General features: G+C 47.6%; 1 long non-coding RNA gene and 1 other non-coding gene across 2 annotated transcripts; one reads left to right on the forward strand and one right to left on the reverse strand.

Moving 5' to 3' along the window:
• Window positions 1–926: 926 nt before the first annotated feature.
• On the reverse strand, window positions 927–3,269 carry LOC140708691 (uncharacterized). The gene is made up of 2 exons (XR_012088904.1): window positions 2,294–3,269; window positions 927–1,653 (listed from the first exon to the last, which is right to left on the reverse strand). It is a non-coding gene; the product is annotated as an uncharacterized lncRNA (long non-coding RNA).
• A 204-nt stretch (window positions 3,270–3,473) lies between these two features.
• Window positions 3,474–3,664, forward strand: LOC140708806 (U2 spliceosomal RNA). Its single transcript, XR_012089003.1, has one exon. It is a non-coding gene; the product is annotated as a U2 spliceosomal RNA (small nuclear RNA).
• Window positions 3,665–12,339: the final 8,675 nt, after the last annotated feature.

Below are 12,339 nucleotides of genomic sequence, written 5' to 3' on the forward strand. Positions count from 1 at the left end.
CTGAGAATTGAGAGCCTGCGTACCAGGCTGCATAGAAACGTAGTTTAGAGCCTCTTTTTCAGGCTGTATAGCCTCCTTTCCGGGCTGTGTAGCTGGAAGGTGGGGGGCCCTGTAGCAGGGCTGAGGAAAGATAGGAGGGTCCGGCCACGACGGCTGTGGATAGTATATTTCGGTTGGATTCTGCTGGTTGGGGGCAAGGACATCATTTGAAAGTTCATGGTAAAGTGATGATGGGGGCACGGCAGGCTCTGGTGTGGGCGGCGGGGCCCAAGGAATGTCAGAATGGAGGTCCGTCTGTAGAATCACGGCCTCAATCTGTGCAGTATCCTCAGGGGAAAGAGAACTGAGAATTTCCTCATCCTCCTCAGAGGAGACGAAAGAGGGATCAGCCTCCACGTTGTCTACCCGAGTCTGCAAGGAGTCTAGGACAGAGCGAACCGAAGCCCAGATTGGCCAAATAGTGGGCGGAATAACATGTCCCCCTTTATGAGCAATTTTAAATTGTCGGCCAGTTTCATCCCAACGTTTGAGTTCTGAAGTTCCCTCAGTAGCAAACCAAGGGTAAAGGAGATCTACGACCTCGAACTGGTTTAATTCACTTATTAGTAGAAAGTTTTACACCTCCTTCTTTAAGCAGAGTTTTTATAACATTTAAATAAGCCGAGTACTTGGTACCGGCCTGTCGCATGGTGTCCCCGGGATACTCTGAGGGCCCAAGCTTACCACCAAGCTTATTGACCGCAAGCCTCAGGAATCTGTCGTCGGTAGTCCTCCGCTGAGTTCCGCGCTCAAAGTGCACCTTCACACAGCGAGAGAGACATCCTCGTTGGGTGCCAGATGTAGGGTCCAGCCCTACGGGGCCTGTGGGTTTTCTCTTCGTGTGCGGAGACGAGAGATCGTAGAAATAAAGACACAAGACGCAGAGACAGGATGAAAGACAGCTGGGCCCGGGGGACCACTGCCACCAAGCGCGGAGACCGGTAGTGGCCCCGAATGCCTGGACGGGCTGCTATTTATTGTATTCGAGGCAAGGGGGCAGGGTAAGGGGTGTGAGTCATCTCAAATGATTGAGAGGTCACGCGAGTCACGTGTCCACTGGACAGGGGGTCTTTCCCTTTGTGATAGCCGAGGCGGAGAGGGAGGACGGCATACGTCAGCATTTCTTCTACGCACTTATCAGAAGGATCAAAGACTTTAGTACTTTTACTAAGTCTGCTACTGCTATCTTCTAAGAACTTAAAAGGAGGAGCCAGGTGTACAGGCGGAACGTGAAAGTGAACAAGGAGCGTGACCACTGAATGAAGCACAGCATCCCAGGGAGACGGTCCAGCCTCCGGATGACTGAGGGCAGCCCTGGCTAATGTCAGGCCTCCCACAAGAGGTGCTGGAGCAGAGTGTTCTCCATCTCCCCTGGAGAAAGGGAGATTCCCTTTCCCGGTGTGCTAAGTTACGGGTGCCTTCCCGGGCACTGGCGCTACCGCTAGACCAAGGTCTGTTAAGTAACGAGAGCCTTCCCAGGCACTGGCGTTACCGCTAGACCAAGGAGCCCTGGAGCGGCCCTTATCCGGGCGTGACCGAGGGCTCACACTCTTGTCTTCTGGTCACCTCTCACCGTGTCCCTCCGGCTGCTAACTCTCTACGGCCCGGTTTTCCCTAGGTTAAAACAACAGAACAGAGATTCTTACAGTAATAGAACCAAGAGTAACGCTGCAGACTAATGATTAGTAATAGTCATCTACAATCATATCTGTATCCTATTTCTGGTATAACTTTTCTTATTCTGATTATTTTCTTTACTATACTGGAACAGCTTGTGCCTTCAGTCTCTTGCCTCGGCCCCTGGGTGGCTTGCCGCCCACAAGGTGAGATATATTGCATTGAACTATAGTTTGTGTTGATTGCCGAAGGGTTTGGGGCGGGGGGGGGGGGCACCCCCTGAAATTCCGCCCTGGAGGAGTTTCAGGCCTCACCCTAACCCCGGGGCCGTGGCTAATGATAAGGCCCACCTCTTACGGCCTTGGGCCCTCGAGTGAAATAAATGTTGGAGGTAATGCGCCTAAAGCCCTCAGCCCTCAGCTCTCCGCCGAAGCTGGGTTAGGAAGGAGGAAGGGAGAGGTACATGCTGACCCCGCAGGCGGCAGTCTGTGCCTCGGAGAGAAACTTTATCGCAACCTTGCCGGGGACCTTGACGCCCATCCTCCCGCAAGAGCACCCCGGCAGTCACCCCTGCCCTCTGGTGTCCTGCCACCCCGAGCCCGACCTTCCCCCTATACCCCCGCGCGGGGCCAGTAACCTCCTAACTGCGTCTTCTCTGTTTCGGGCTGTCGCGCTCATCACGTTTGCGTCGTTTCTTCGCTCCACAAACGTTTACTGAGCGCCTTCCACACGCCAGGCACCAGAGTAGCGCCGGGAAACAGGGATAAGTACTGAGGAGGGGTCCCAGCCCTCAGTGATGGGATTTCAGAGGGGGAGATAAAGGATTGCCCAGAAGGGTGGTGAGTGGAATAGTTGATATAAACAACGGGGGTGCGACGAAATACATAGGAGGTCTGCTAGTCACATATGGGGTGGGTGCCCAGGGCCCTTAATTAAGGGAGGCTTCCTGGACGGGTGACAGCCAAGCGGAGTCCTGACAACCTGCGTCAGGAGTAGCCAGGCGAGGAGGAGGTGAAAGGAATCCACGTCCCGAGCAGAGAGGCAGCTTTCCCTGCACAGCACAGGACACGGTCCGTGCACAGAAGCCACAGGAGAGGCAGGCACAGGGGCTGGGGAGAATCCTTGCCGGGCCCTCGCCATCCACGCGCCGCCTCCCTCTGCCGGGTGTCTGGTGTCAGCCTCCTGCCCGGCAGAGGAACTCCAGCCCCTGCTCCCCGAAGCCCCGCCAGGCCTTCGGCTTCCCTGACTCCCTGAATGGGCCCCACGTCCGGCGTCCTTCCCTGAATGGGCCCCACGTCCGGCGGGTACGAGGCCGGTCTCCCCGCCCGCCGGTGACGAAGTAAAGGCCCGGCGCCACCCGGGCTCCTGCCCTGGGACCTCGTCTTTCTCCAGGAAAACGTGGACCGCTCTCCGCCGAGCGCTCTCTTCCACAGACCCCTGTCGCCTTCGCCCCCAGTCTCCTTCGGTTCTGTCTTCGCGCCGGCTGGATAGAAACCAGGAAGTCGCCCCCAGCGGAGCCCCGGCTCCCCCAGGCAGAGGCGGCCCCGGGGGCGGAGTCAACCGCGGAGGCCGCGCCCTCCGTGAAAGGGCGGGGTATGCAAATTTGTAATGAAAGCCGGGGAACGCCGGATCCAAGCACGGGTGTAAGATTTCCCTTTTCAAAGGTGGAGAATAAGAAATGAGCCCGAGTGTGTAACGGCGTCCATAGTGGGGTGGAAGAGACAGAGGGGATGGGGCAAGGAGCGAGAGTGGGGCTCTCACCGCGACTTGAATGTGGATGAGAGTGGGACGGTGACGGCGGGCGCGAAGGCGACGGCATCGCTTCTCGGCCTTTTGGCTAAGATCAAGTGTAGTATCTGTTCTTATCAGTTTAATATCTGATACGTCCTCTATCCGAGGACAATATATTAAATGGATTTTTGGAGCAGGGAGATGGAATAGGAGCTTGCTCCGTCCACTCCACGCATCGACCTGGTATTGCAGTACTTCCAGGAACGGTGCACCCCCTCTGGGGATACAACGCGTTTGCTAAAAGTAGAGGGAGAGAAAGAGAGAGCGAGTGGGCGGGACGGCTTGCACGCCAAGCATGTGTGCTACGCCGGCTTGCCGGGTTACCTGCTCGTTGGAGTACCATGGGGTTTCTGACCTGCGGCCGGCAGACGGTAGGCCTTGCGGCACGCTTCCGTTTACGCCGTGACTGCAGCGCTTTGGGAAGCCTACGACCCGACCCCCCGCAGCCGACCGACTACTCCTTTATGGAGGTCGTTAGATCTCAGCTTGGCAGTCGAGTGGTGGTGACCTTTTAAGGGAATGGGATCCACCCGGAACTGAACTCACTGCCTGCCTGCCTGCCTGCCTGCCTGCCTGCCTGCTTGCTTCCTTCCTTCCTTCCTTCCTTCCTTCCTTCCTTCCTCTCTCTGTCTCTCTCTGTCTCTCTCTGTCTCTGTCTCCCCCTCCTTTTTGGTTTCCCCCCCTCCGTCCCCCCCAAGTTCTGGGGTACATGTGCAGGACGTGCACGTTTGGAACATAGGTATACGTGTGCCACGGTGCTTTGCTGCACCTATCAACCAGTCATCAAGGTTTGAAGCCCTGCATGCGTTGGGTATTTGTTCTAATGCTCTCTCTCCCCTTGCACCCCACGCCCCGCCAGGGCCAGGTGTGTGATGTTCCCCTCCCTGTGTCCATGTGTTCTCACCGTTCAACTCCCACTTAGGAGTGAGAACGTGCGGTGTTTGGGTTTCGGTTCCTGTGTCAGTCTGCTGAGAATGAAGGACATGAACTCATCCTTTTTTATGGCTGCCTAGTAATTCCATGGTGTATACGTGCCACGTTTTCCTTATCCAGCCTATCGCTGATGGGCATTCGAGTTGGTTCCAAGTCTTTGCTACTGTAAATCAACATGCGTGTCCATGTGTCTTTCTAGTAGGAACTTCTTCCTCTTCGGCCCGCTGAGTAGCTGGCACTTGAAGGCAGGTGCCAACGCACCGGCAACACGCTTCCGTTTTTGCCCAGGAAAAACTGAGGTGCAGGTAATATAAGCCATGTATCGGGGAACGCACAGGAGCAGAACTCCAGTCCAAGCATCGTGGCTCCACCGTTCATGCTTGATGCATCTGTAGGCTCCGTTCTAGGTATGCACATCGTTTACGGGATCAGCCACCGGCAGTTGCCTTGCAACCGTGATGACAAATCTCTGCCGGCTCTTTTGGGTCGCATCCCTGTATCTATAAATTGCATCCCAACATAAAGATCGGTATCCCGGCCCGTGGGATCGTCCAAAGCAGGCCCTGGAGGAGGGAGTGGGAATTTGGGGAACAAGAGACACGAGAAATGGAGACAAGACAGTGCCCTGATCAAGTCTCCTTTAATGGCGGTAATGCAGTGCCTTATATACACTTGGAGAGGAAGGGGTTGGGCCAAGGTGGAAATGATCTCATTTCAGAGGGCGTGGCCAGGCAGGTTTCGGTTTCAATGATCGGAGGTCATGTTGCGCCTGCGCTATAAAGTAACAACTTTCGCGTGCGCGGGAAAGATGGGTGAAGAAGAAGCAGGAAGAGCACCATCTTGTGTGAGGTATTTAATACAGGGGAAAAGGACAAATCTAGGAAGGAGGTGAGAGGTGGAAATGAATAGCGCTCAGGCGTTTAATCGTCAATAATTACTTGCCATGGCCGGGGCGCACAGCTCCGGAAAGGTCCCCCTTTTTATTGTTTTATGACAAGAAAACGACCCCCCAGGGAACTGCGCCTGTCTTAGGTTGGGTCAACTCATCCCCACCTTCTAGGCCCGTCATGGGATAAGGCAGCAGCAAAGGCGGCCCTCCTGTCTTAGGCTCCGGTGGAGATAGTGTCCTCTTACCCGTCATTGACTGTCCAGTTCAGCACACAGGGGAGGTGGTCTTATTGAGGTAAATAAGACTCACCATTTTCAGTCATCTCAAGGCGATGATAATGGACCTGTATAGGTTTGGCCTGGAAGGCCTCGATTTGTTGTCTGACGAATGCCATAAGCTTATTAAGGATTATAGGCCCGAGAGTGAGGAAGAGTAGAAGAGTAAGTAAAGGACCAAGAAATGGCAGGAGATAGGGGAGAAGTCCATCGAGTCCCGTCCACAATGGATTGGTGGCCAGGCCCTTTCTGCGCTTTTCTAGTTCTTCTTGTAAAGTCTTTATCTTATCTCTGACGATTCCGGATTTGTTGGCGTAAAAACAGCACTTTTCCTGTAAAGCCAAACAGATCCCTCCCTGTTCTGCTGTTAATAAATCTAGACCTCTTCTATTTTGGAGAACTACTTCAGCTAATGAGTCTACTTGGTCTTGTAAATCTTGTATAGTACTGGATAAGGTCTGTACATCTGAAATTAATTGGTTGGATAATTTAGTATATTGGGTTAGTGAGACCCCTAGGCCTGTGGCTCCTGTTGTAAAAGCAGTGGTGATTCCTAGTCCAGCCAATAAGGGAATAAATTGTATGGCTCGTTTCGGTCTATAAATAAAATGTTCAATAGCGGGGATGGGGATAGGTTCATCTCCAGAAATGATATCAATGTCGGGGAGAAGAGTGGCCAGAACACAAAGCCCTGTCCAATTTGTAGGTAGATAAGTATATGCCATGTTGTTTCCACAGACGAAGACCGAGCCATTTACAGCACACAAAGGGTCGGTGGCATGGATTATGGAGGTACAGTTGTCAGACATAACATAGCCTAGATCAATTTCTTTAGTGCTTTTATACGATGGTGAAAAGAGGCAAAAGGAATTAGAAAACGTCATCGGTTGAACTAAGAGGGGAGAGATAATAGGACAGGAATTATTTACCAAGGATTCATTTGAGTAATTGACATAGGACAACAAAAAGTTAGGTATAGCTAGAGGAATGGGGGGCCCATTTTAAGACAAAGCCAACAATCGTGGGCTAGGCTTGTATTGGACATTTGAAGTAAATTGTAAGTAGCATTGAGGATATCAAAAGTTTGAGCATCGAGCCTAAAATTATCTCTAATCTCAGGCAGGGCTAAGGGGTGATATTGAAGTTCAGGATATAGAGCTTTATGAATCTTTTCTAATTTTTTTTTGGACGGTTTTAATTCATGCAATATCTAATGGGCCTCCTCCATCAGAAATATGAATGGGAGCAGTAGTGCTCCAACAAACAGGCTTTCCTTTTTGGCCGTTACAAGAAGATTGTACAAGTTTATTAATGGATCCTAATACTTGTACGTCATTGGTACCTCCAGTTTGTGTTTTTAGTAACATGGCCGTATAGTATGTTTTATTGCCTGATTTGCATTGTTGATAGGAGGTATAACAGGAACTATGTACAGAAGATTGGAAAGAGCTACAAGGGCATTCTAGGAGCGGCCCGCTAGACGAGGTGTCTCTTGGGGTAGACTTACATTTCCACGACTGGTCTGGCATTAAGTACGCTGTCTTGCCCGAGCAAGTCACCTGGGTGATTCTGTCTGACGGAGGTTCAGATATTTGTCCCCCTCTGCAGTCACAAGGCTGGCCGTATTGTTTTTGTAGTAATCCTCTTGCTTTATGAGGGTCACCAAAACCTGCATAGACTGTCACTATGTTATATAGAGCGATTATTCTCCAAAGGAATCTCATGTTAGGCTTCATTTCCTGAAAAACAAAAAGGAAGAAACTTCTCAGGGAGATTTATCTTCCCTGGCCTGACAATGGTTATGATTTATTTGTCTTACCAATCTTTCAGGCAGCCATCTGGCTGCATCATTCTTTTGTGAGAAGATGCATACTGAGCCTCTTCCCCAAATTAAAACTGGATCGGGGCCATGCCATGAATTATCAAGTGGATCTTTCCATTTTACCATTGCAAACTGTTTTTGAGATTCAGGATGCCAGAAACGGTCGGCAGCAGATTTTCCATGACTGTCCAAATTTTAAAAATTAAGGATAAACAGGGCATGATTGAGTATGTTTCTGGGGGTACCCTTCACGGGGTACCAGCTCCCCCCTTTTAATTTTGTGATTACAGTTTTTAATGACAGATGGGTTCTTTCTACTATACCTTGTCCTTGGGGATTGTAGGGAATGCCTGTGGTATGTTTAATTTGTAGGGTATTGCAGAATTGTAAAAAGGTTTTAGCTATATAACCAGGGCCATTATCTGTTTTAATTTGTTTGGGTATTCCTAAAATAGAAAAGCAGTGTAATAAATGAGCTACGACATGTTTGGTGGCCTCTCCTGTTTGGAGAGTTGCACTAATGAATCCACTATAGGTGTCTATGCATACATGGATATATTTTAGTCGGCCAAATTCTAAGTGGTGAGTAACGTCCATTTGCCAAATTTCGTTGGGGATGAGTCCTCGGGGGTTAATTCCTAAATGAGGAACAGGTAAATACGTTATGCAGTTGGTGCATTGTTTAACTATTTGTCGAGCTTGTTCTCTAGTAAGTTTAAACATGAGTCTTAAGGTTTGGGCGTTTCAATGATGTAAGGCATGTGCTTTTTGTGCTTGTTGTAAATTGTCTGTAGTGACTGTGGCTATGGTTTTTGTTGCCATGTCGGCTGTTGCGTTACCTCGTGTTAAAGGTCCCGGTAATCCTGAATGTGCTCTGATATGCCCAAGAAAAAAGGGGGTAGTCCTTTTTTGAATAAGTTGTTGACATTGTAAAAATAAGTTAGCTGTGTCTGAAATATGTTTAATTTGAGGCACGGTCTCTAAGAGGGGTATTGAATGAGCCAGGTAGGTGCTGTCTGTGTAAATGTTAAGTGGCTGACAAGGAAAGGCTGATAATGCTGCAATTATAGCTTGCAATTCGACTAGCTGAGCTGATGTATAAGTGGTCTGGAATTTAACGACTACATTATTGTAGGTGTAAGCGGCAAGTCCTGTGGAAGATCCATCAGTGAAAATTAGTAATGCGTCATTGAGAGGTTCTTTATTGGTAATATGGGGAAACACAAATGCATGAAGTTTGCAAAATTGAATGAGTTTGTTAGGTGGGTAATGGTTGTCAATTGTGCCAGTGTAAGAAGCGCAAGCAATTGGCCAGGCTTCCGTATTTTGTAACAGCCAATGGATGTGTGATTGAGTGTAGGGCTGTATAATGGTAGAGGGTTCTATTCCAAAGTACTTTCTACTGTTTTCTCTTCCCAAGATAATTAGATCAGCTATGGCATCATAATAAGGCAACAAAACCTTTTTAGGGGAGGAGGGCAGGTGTACCCACATAATGGGATTGCTCTGCCAGAATAAGCCAGTAGGGGTTATTGTTGTGTTAAAAATAATGAATATTAATGGCTGAGAATAATCAATACTGGTAACAAATTGTGTTGCAATGGCATATTCCACCTGTTGGAGTGCTATTAATGCTTCTTTAGTAATGGACCTGGGGGATTTTGGATTAGAGTCTCCTTTTAATATATCGAAAAGAGGTTTTAACTCCCCTGTAGTGAGTTTTAAGTATGGCCGAAGCCAATTTATGTCTCCCAGTAATTTTTGGAAATCATTTAAAGTTTTTAAATGATCACGACGTATAACGGCCTTTTGATTAATGATTTTAGGTCCATTAATTTGAAAACCAAGATAGGTGTATGGATCTTGTAATTGTACCTTTTCTGGGGCTATTTGTAGTCCGACTGCTGTTAACTCTTGTTTGAGTTGGGCAAAGCACTGTAAGACTTGTTCGCCAATTTCCCCTGCTATTAAAATATCATCCATATAGTGTATAATATACATTTGTGTCCATGTTTTTCTGACTGGCTCTATAGCAGCAGCTACATATTTTTGACACAAGGTAGGACTATTGGCCATACCCTGAGGTAAGACTTTCCATTGATAGCGCTTCATTGGTTGTTTAAAATTTGTAGATGGAAGACTAAAGGCAAATCCTTTTTGGTCAGCAGGGTGAAGGGGAATTGTAAAAAAGCAGTCTTTAAGGTCAATAATGATTTTAAAATATTTTTGAGGAATCGCAACTGGTGAAGGCAATCCTGGTTGTAAGGCACCCATAAGGATCATAGTGATATTTACCACTCTTAAATCTTGTAAGAGTCTCCATTTGCCAGATTTCTTTTTAATAACAAAAATAGGTGTATTCCAAGGAGAATTACTTTCCGCAATATGTCCTGCTATCAGTTGTTCCTGCACTAACTGTTGGGCAGCACTTAGTTTATCATTGAGTAAAGGCCACTGATCAACCCAAACGGGCTCATCTGACTTCCAAGTAATGGGGTCAGCGCACCTTTGGGGTGCAGGTATGTCAGTGGCCTGAGCTAAAAATTTCCAAACCCCTTTTTATCAAGTTGTCCTGAAACCAGTATAGGCTATGGAACGCCGTTTTCTCCTTTTCCAAGACCTTTACCAGGGGTGTATCCTTGAGTTAACATTTGTGCAGTAACTATATCATTTGGACTACACATTATAATTTTCATTTGAGAGAGCAGATCTCGCCCCCAAAGGTTAACAGGTAGGTAAGGGATGACAAATGGCTTAATAAGGCCTGAATTGTTTTCTTTATCTGTCCATGTTAGGTACTTAGAACTTTGTTTAGGATTACTGCTTTGTCCAATTCCTCTCAAGTGAGTTAAAGTCTCTGTAGTAGGCCAATGAGAGGGCCAATCTTCCTGTTTAATGATAGTTACATCAGCCCCTGTGTCTATTAGTCCAGTGAATGCCTTCCCGTCTAACCATAAGGTTAGAGAGGGTTTTTGATTTGTAATTGGTTGCACCCCATATATGTCTGATGATCCGAAACCTTTTATATTTCTATTAGAGTGTTGGATATTATTATTTGTTTTGACCAAAGGTAGCAGGATTAGCTGAGCTATTCTAACTCCTTGAGGGACAGTAATAATACTATCAATAGCTCTGGCCATAATTTTAATTTCTCCTTCATAATCATTATCGATAACTCCAGGGAGGACTTGTAAGCCTCTCATGGTGACACTACTTCTTCCCAAAAGCAGCCCAAGAGCGTTAGGTGGTAAAGGTCCATATATTCCAGTATTTAAGGTCTGTGGTCCCATTTCAGGTGTTAGTACTGTGTGGGAGGTGGAACTGAGGTCCAGTCCTGCACTTCCTGGGGTTGCTCTACTAAGTTTTGAAATGGATTGCTGCTGCTGGCTGGAACAAAGCTGACTGCCCCATATGCTTGTTTCGGGGCCTGAGGCTGGCCCCTCATCCCGTTTCCCTGCCTAGGGGATAAAGGATTTCCTTGACTGTCAGTTTTAGATTTACATTCGTTTGCCCAGTGCCTTCCTCTTTTACACCTTGGGCAAAGGCCTGGAATTTTTGCTTCTGGATTTTTATTTTGGTTTTCATGGCAATCTTTTGCAAAGTGTCCCCTTTTACCGCATCTAAAACATCCCCCTTTATCTCTACCTTTGTTAATGAGGAAGTCTCTTACTGTTTGGCCGCTAAAAGCGGCGGCCATTGCTAGGCCTTGTTGATATGAGGGCCCAATATCTGAACAAAGGCGAATGTATCCTGTTAAATCTGTTTTCTTTCGATAAGGTCTGATTGCCGCTTGGCAGGCGGGGTTAGCGTTTTCATAAGCTAACTGTTTAACATAATCTACACCCGTTTCTGCATTTTCAAAGATTCTACCTGCCGTGGTCATAAGTCTATGCACAAAGTCTGAAAATGGCTCATCGGGTCCTTGTTTAACCACTGTGAGCGAGGCCCCTGGATCTCCTTTAACGGGAAGTTTTCTCCAGGCTTTTGTAGCAGCAGCCTGGATTTGTGAGAACAGTCCAGGATCATATTGCATTTGGGCCTGAGTGTCTGCATAATTACCTAAACCAGTTAACATATCAAAATCCCAACCGTTTCCTGCCTGTTGATTTCTTTTAGCCGTGTCTCTACAATTTTCAAAGAACTCTGACTTCCAAATTAAATGGTCTCCCCCAGAAAGGACTGCCCTAACTAAGGTATTCCAGTCTGTAGGAGTGAGCCAATTCTCAGCTACAGATTCCACTATAGCAAGAGTATATGGAGCAGTAGCCCCATACTGAGAGGCAGCAGTCTTTAACTCTTTTATAATAGTAAAGTCAAATCCAGTATGATGCCTCCAAGCCTGTCCCCGTTCATCTATGGTTTCAGTGACCGGAAAAACGTCTTTGGGGGAGGAGTCTTCTCTATGTCGGCTAGCAACTAACCCCCCTTTTGGAACATGTTGTCCAGGCCGCTGAGGTGGGCGCAAGGAACCCTCCATAGCGTCTGAGTTGTGTATCTTTTCATTTCCTGTCTTTAGCTTTTGGAGCCTAATTATCAATGATTGATGTAACTCTTCAAGTTTAATTTGTTCCTCTAGTTGAGCAATTTTTTGTTTTAATTCTTCTTTGGGATCTATTGCTGCCATAACAATGGGCGCAGAAGCCTCATTATGTGTCTTATTATATGGGGGCGGGTATGAAGTAAAGGGAGGCAAATCAGGGTTGTGATATTTAGCCGCCTCTTCCTCTAAATCATCCCAATTTATGTCTGATTGATTAGGCTTATTAATTTCCTCCTCTTTTTGAAGCATCTGTAAAATTGGGTATTTTTTTGGTTTGTTTTCGTGTGGCATTTCTTTATCTGTTACAGAAGGAGACTTGATTTCCTCATGATCACTTTCGAGGGAAATGAGATCCTCCTCCGTATCTTGCGGAGGCTTTGTAAGGTTAGAGCAGAAGCTAACCTTTAAAATATGCTCTGAGTGACCGCAGCCA

Source organism: Chlorocebus sabaeus, chromosome 16 (genome assembly GCF_047675955.1).
Source record: "Chlorocebus sabaeus isolate Y175 chromosome 16, mChlSab1.0.hap1, whole genome shotgun sequence".
NCBI lineage: Eukaryota > Metazoa > Chordata > Mammalia > Primates > Cercopithecidae > Chlorocebus > Chlorocebus sabaeus.